The sequence below is a fragment of the Octodon degus genome, unplaced genomic scaffold, assembly GCF_000260255.1.
Source record: "Octodon degus isolate 3935 unplaced genomic scaffold, OctDeg1.0 scaffold00271, whole genome shotgun sequence".
NCBI classification, from domain to species: Eukaryota; Metazoa; Chordata; class Mammalia; order Rodentia; family Octodontidae; genus Octodon; species Octodon degus.
The window spans coordinates 2,067,670-2,074,616 of NW_004524847.1; the positions used below are offsets into that span (position 1 = coordinate 2,067,670).

The window sequence follows — 6,947 nt, forward strand, 5'->3', positions numbered from 1 at the left end:
TGAAGGGGTCCTGAGGGCTGACAGGGCTCAGCACTGCTTCAGGCCTGCCTACTCAGTATGGATGAAAGCCATGTGTGAGGAGTGTACACAGCAGCTTGGCACTGGGCGAGGCCAGGCTGTGTGATGCTCACAAGCCAAGGGGAAGTGTCTGGATTTACTCCCTGGGCACAAAGGAAAGGAACGATCAGGCTGTCCCCAAAGGTGACTGGTAGCCGGGAGGCAGGAGGGCGGACCCTGAGCTGGTGCAGCTGGGCAGAGGCTGCACTAGAGCCCAAGGCTCTGCAGCTCTTTCTCCTCCCAATGTGTCCCGAGGTGTGGTCAAATCCCCAAGGACCATTAATGGGAAATTACAGGAAGTTATCCACCCGCTTCATCCTCCCAATCCTCTCCCTGCTCTGGTGCACAGGATGGAAAATAGTGTCCAGTGAAAGAAAAAAATCTGCCCTTCCCTCAAAGCCATTAAATTCCAAAAGCTTACAGTCCTGCACCGAGACAGTTTTAAGGGAGTTATCACACAGCTGAGGGAGAAACCTATCAAGGTACACACAGACACTGAATGGCACTCACTTACCTGGGAAGCAATGAAAGGAATCAGTGTATGCTGAGGTCACAACATTCCTGTCCTTCCCTCCCCAGTTCATGTGTTGGACCCTGACCCCGGGGGGCAAGTGACAAGGTCACCAGGGCTCTGCCCAGGTTGAGGACGAGCCAGAAGGCACCATGAGGAAGAGCAGGCTCTCACCAGACACCACACCTGCTAGCGCCCTCCTTCTGCATTTCTTGAACATTGAGAAATAAACATTGTTTCCAGGCAACCCACAGTTACAGCATTGTCACAGCAGTGCAAAGAGCGGGACTATAAATGACAGAAACTCAGCAACACCAACGGACAGTAAAATCCTGATCCTGTATAACTCACTTGTATGCTTATATAGTTTTGTTTTCTTAAAAGTAGCTGGACGGTGGTGGCAGATTAGAGGCGAAGGAAACTGGGAGAATTTGGTCAAAGGGTACAGACCTGAGGTATAAATCCTGGAGGGCTCGTGTACAGCAAGGTGACTAGTCACTACTGTCCTGCCTACCTCACATGCACTGGCAGGGCGCATGAAGTGTCCTGGGCTCCCAGGAGTCATAACTAGACACTTTCACTTCACTTGGAGCTCATCCAACAATGTATATATATTTAAATCACCATGTCCCGGTGTACACCTTAAATAGAGGCAACTTTGTTACACTGCAGTTAGACTGCAATAAAAGTGGAAAAAATAAATTTTATTAGATTTTTAGAAAGATTTTCTTGTCTCTCCAGAAAAAAAAAAACAACAAAAACTGTAAACAGAACAAAATAGAATTATCCCCAAAGTAGGAAAAATAATTTGCTGTCTTTAAGCATTTTCTACTTCCACAAAACAATACTCATTAAAAACACTAAAGGAGCCAAGTATAGTGACACAAGCCTGTGATCGCAGCATTCTGGGAGCTGAGGCAGGACAAACACAGGCACACGTCCAGCCTGCAACACGGTGAGACCCTGACTTAAAAGAGAAAAGGCTTGGAGATGCTGCTCAGTGTGAAGGCCCTCGGCTAGCTGCCCAGTACCAGAAAGAAAAGCACTGAAAGGAAACACGCACCGAAGTGTCATGGAAATTATGGAGAAGACTTCAAGGAAGCCGCGAGGCAGCTCAGCGGAGTAAGCGCCTGCTTAGGCAAGCACAGTGACCGGCGTTCAATCCCTGGCATCACATGCCATGCGCCCCCCACCCCTGCCCCAGGCATGCTGAGCTGGCCACCCAGACCAGGCACAGTGGTGCATGCATACAGTCCCAGCGCTGGGGAGGCAAACAACAGGAGTACCACTACAAGTCCAAGCCGCATAGTGAGACTCTGTACCAAATACAGAACATTAAAAACAACACCGTAACACTTTAAGGAGCAAAGTCACCTCCAGAGCTGCTACAACCATCTTACCATATCCTGGTCCACAGCATAGCAGCCCTGAATGAGCATCCCCAGGGACAACCAAACCAAGAAGAAAAATCTGTGGGACTCAAGAGTTGCAGAAGAAAAGTCTTAGACCTAAGAATATGCTAGAAGAGCACAGAACAGGCTAGTCACGATGCTTCTCGCCTTGCCTTCCGATTTTCTCCTGGTGCTGCGGGTTGAGCCTAGGGCCTTGCACATGCTGGGCCACAGCCACCGCCCCTCTTTCATTTTTTAAGCAGGGACTCACCAAATTCTCCTGGCTGGTCTTGCACTTCCAATTCTCCTCCCTCGGCCTCCCACGCAGCTGGGATCAGGGCCGCGCCCACCTCTCCGGAGATGGACAAGATCTGTTTAAAGAACTCAAAGTAAGCACCAAACGCAAGCAGGGAAGGAAGCTGAGCAGCGCTTTCCAGACAGCTACGTCCTGATCCTCACACCCCGAAAATACGCTCCTTAGATGGCAGCAGGCCTCAGTAGGTGCTTTGGGACCAAGATGGGGAGTGATCCTGAACTGCTCCAGCAGACCTGGGTAAGCCTGTGTGTCCTAAGAGGAGGGCCGGCTGACCATACACGGAGAAAGTGACAGCACCCAGAAGTGGGGGCCCAAGAGTGCACAGGTGACGGTGCGCACCTGCTGGGTTTGAAGGAGACAGGGTCACCCTTCCAGGACTGTGGATGGCCGCTGGTGGGTGGCAAGTGGCCCAGGTAAGGCCAAGGATGCTCTCCTGAGTCTTCAGAAGCAGATGCCCTAGGGCTTTAGTACTACAGACAGACCTCAGACCACTAATCTTCAGAACTTAACAAATTTGTCTTCATTGTATGGTAATATGCCACAGCACGTGATAAAGGTGGAGTGAGGAGACAAAGAACTGGCAGTTGGCTTTCAAGACAATGAAGACCTGAGCGGAAGAGCCTGCCACAGTTGTCATCCTCTCCAGAGACTCCCCGATAGGGTGCAGCTGAGGAGCTCATGTACAGCAAGGTCACTCCTAGTCACAGTACTGTCTACCTCACAGGTACTAGCAGGATACATTAAGTGTTCTGGACACACAGCAATAGTTAACACTGAAGTCTTCAGCCACAACGCTCCACATATGTGTCAAACTCCAGGGGATGAAAGTAAGTTTTCACTGAAAATATTTTCCCGAAAGTCTTGCATTTTCAGAATCAGAATCTGTCTTCTTGCACTTGGTACTTCAAATTCTTCTAGCTGGGGCCCATCCCTTCTCTTAGAGTCAACCCAGCATTTGCTGACGGGTACCCTCCAGCTTGACAGCCTTGGGGACCAGCTTCTCCCCCATCTGAGTACCTCTTGTACCCCACACTACGCTGTCCATATCTGAATGTTTTGAGTTGTGTTGTTTGTTTTGAAGATAGGGTCTCACTAGGTAGTTCCTTCTAGCTGGCCTTCAACTCCTGATGCAGCCCCGGTTGGCCTCGAACTTGCTGCAGTCCTCTCATCCCAGCCTCTCAAGTCCTGGGATTCCTGGTGTGCACTACCATACCACGCAGCGCTATCCAAGTGTTTAATTTATTTTTATCTTAGTCTTCCAACCAACATTCAGGGCTCTTGAGGGCAGGAACTCTCTAAAGCTAATTTTTCTGTAATTCCAAAAAGTTTAAAAATATATCCAAGTGTACAAGACATAATGCACAGTCCAAAGAAAAATAAAACAAGCTTGCTCATCCATCAGCCTACTTAAAAACCATCCTCTTAGGAGCCCCAACAACTTCCTGGCTGGTTACGCCCCCTTCCATAGTACTCTCCTAGACTCTGAGCCAATCATTCCCTGGCTTTTTGATACCAAGTGCACCCCCAAGTGCTCATATTCTAAGCCACACCCACTGTTTGGCGCTGCCACAGGTGTCCATGGTGGCGTGCTTCCTGCACAGTGTGTGCTAGAGACCCACCCACAAGGTGCAGCTTCTGGCCTGACCTGCACCCTTGTCTCCTCTTAGCTCACCCCACAACTCACACAGGAATGTGGATTGTTTTGCTGATTCCATGAATGGTGCTGTAATCCACATTCCGGTCCCCATCTCCTTTGGAGCCCCAGAGCTCTTGAAGGGACATGGCTCAAGAGCAACTGCTGGGCCATATGCCATTCAGGTATTAAGGACACCTTGCCAAACACTTTTCCAAAACAACAAAACCCACTCACCTGTGTGCTCAATGTAGTAGGAACACCTGAGTGCCCACCTTTGCCCAAAGGGTAGCTCTGAAGTAGTATCTGAGTTCTGCTGTTTCTCTAATAGGGCTGAAATTCTTTTGAAGTCATTTAATGCTGTTTTCCAACCTGTGAAATGCCTATTTCCATTTTTTACCTTTTCTATTGACTTCTTTCCTTTTTTATTAATTTTATTGGGAAACAAATAGCAATGAGACACTTTCAAAACTGATTAATAGGACAGTTTCAATAATTAATACACTGCATATTGTTGTCTTCCTAGTGATTATTCATAGTACAAGATGCAGACATGTTATCCTGTCCAAACACTATTAGTACAACTCTTTCTTCCCATTGAACTAAGAGAAAGTAGCTGTACATCTATTCTATTTTGTATATACAGATACAAAATGGTCCTTCATTTGTATCCCCTTTTTTTGCTTAGTTTTGTCAGAGGTGGGTATTCTATTGCTTTTTAAATATTGTAGGTGTGTGAATTCAGCAAAACAATCAGATATAGTCCAGTAGTCCATAACAGTAGTGGATTATCCATAAGACTGGCAATGTCAGAAGTTGTTGACTTGAGCTTTTTACAGCTCAGCATATTTCTATTGACTTTTTCCTCTTAGAATTACAAGAACATTTCATGTATTAAAGGTGTAAGTCCTCTGTATCTTTTTTGTGTTTCTTTTCAGGGTAGATGATGAACTAATAATCTTAATTTTCTTGCAGCCAAATATATAGATCTTTTTTTTTTTTTAATTTTTATTTATTTGTGTGTGTGTGTGTGTGTGTGTGTGGCCAGCTCAGCCCACCAGGGGGCGGGGCTGGCTGGCATGTGGTGCTGGGGGATTGAACCGCGGTCCCTGTGCTTTGCTAAGCTTGTTCTAAGTAGGTGCTTTAGACCACTGAGCCATCTCACCAGCCCGATCTTTCTCTTTTATGGTGTGTGTTCAATATATATATATATATATATTTTTTTTTTTTTTTTTAGGTCCTGGGGATTGAACTCAGGACCTTACTGAGCTATCTCCTCAGCCCCATTATGTTTTCTTTTTGAAACCATACCTTAGCCTCAGGTAGTGAAGACATTTTCCCACAGTATTTTCTAGAAGGTTTATAGTTTTGCTTTTTAGATGGCAATCCCTAATTATCCTTGATGTTTGTGATGGAATTATGCTAGCACTCACACATCTTTAATATTACCCCACGGCGCCCGGCACACTGCCCTGTACACAGGATGTAATACGCAGAATCAAATACTGCCTTCGTGTTCAGAGTTCAAATTTCACTCTTGAGGAGAAAAGACTTCAGAAGCATCCAAACGTTTAAATCAGCACTACAACAAGGTCATTACTGGTATATCATGTTTTTTAAATTCCTTACCTCCTGTTGCCAGTTCTGATATTCAATTACACTAACAATGAGATCTGAGTGAGAAGAGCAGCAGCGTGGCAATTAGAAAGCAGGATTCTTACCCAAGACCCAACACCTGAGTTTCAAGTCTCTCTGCGCAGTAACAGCACTGCATTCCTGGACATAGACCCAAGATAACTCAAAATTGCTATTCATATTAAAACTTGTGTAGCCACATTCAGAGCAGCCTTACTCACCAAGGTAAAACCACCCAAATCAGCAGATGAATGAACAAACAAAACATATATAATGTTTGTTTATGTATGTGTGTATATTTGTTTTTATACATATATATATGTTTATATATGAATATTCAGTCCTCAAAAGAAAGGAGAGCTCATGCCTTCTACAACATGGGTGGACTTGGGGCCGGGGAGATGGCTCAGTAGAATAAGTGCTTCCCTGGCAAGTGCAAGGATCTGAGTTCAATTCCCGGTTCCACAAAAAAACAAAAACAAAAAACAACATGGGTGGACTTTGAAAACATATTAAGAGGCCGAAGCTAGATGTAGAAGGCCACATACTTTATGATTCCACCTGCATAAAACGGCCACAACAGGCAAACCCACAGAGGCAGAAAGTGGATTAGAGATGCTAGCAGCAGGGGCGAAGGAGATGACTGTTGATGGCGCTGGGGTTTTCTGGGGGACAGCAATGATGGAACTGTTCGGGAATTAATTAGTAGTGATGTTTGCACAGCACTGTGACTATACTAAAGCTTACTAGCTGCATACTTTAAAATGGCTAAAATGGAAATTTTTGTTTTGCAAATTTTATCTTAAAAAAACCTCCTGAAGAAAGTGGCATCAATTTATTGAACTCCATGCCCCTGGAATGTCCATGCAATGATTACACGCAGACTGAACAGTGCGCAGGCTCGAGTCCAGCCCCCACTTAGGAGCTGTGTGGGTCCTGGGGGAAGCCACCTCAGCACCGTACTTTCCTGTCATCTGTAAAAATGCGGTAACAGTTTCTGCTGAACAGTATGATGAGAATTAAGTGAGGCAACGCATACAAAGCACTTAGAACAGTAATCTTTTCCAGTGCTCCATCAACCTTAGCCATTAGCTACACTATTATTCAATGCTTGATATTAGCAGGTAATCTGCAGAGAGCTAACTTCATGCAAAGCCTCCAACTGTTTCATTCCTAAGGTCTCACTTCAGTCCCTCTTCTCGCTCCCAAAGCTGCAATCACCCCACCACACCCCGTTTCAGATGCGGACGCTGAGTACTAGGAGGTAAAGCGACACCCCGCGCGCGCCACGCCTAAAAAGAGGCCGCCAGATTCCAGGCGCTGGAGACCCCAGTCGCGCCGGGCCGCAGGTGCCCCGCGGACCCCGGCCTGGCGGCGACGCTCAGGCCACCGGCGACCCGCGCG

The 6,947-nt window shown here is 46.5% G+C and overlaps 1 protein-coding gene across 7 annotated transcripts in view; it reads right to left on the bottom strand.

Moving 5' to 3' along the window:
- Hsdl1 (hydroxysteroid dehydrogenase like 1) overlaps positions 1-2,946 on the bottom strand; it is a 16,172-nt gene extending 13,226 nt beyond the window's left edge. For 4 of the 7 annotated variants that reach the window (XM_004646564.2, XM_023706805.1, XM_023706804.1 and 1 more), the window contains exon 1: positions 2,231-2,942. The gene's annotated coding sequence lies outside the window, so the exon portion shown is untranslated. Of the gene's footprint in view, positions 1-571; positions 1,248-2,230 lie in introns of those variants that run through there. The other 3 variants (XM_023706808.1, XM_023706809.1, XM_023706806.1) reach the window with 3 other exon arrangements.
- Positions 2,947-6,947: the final 4,001 nt, after the last annotated feature.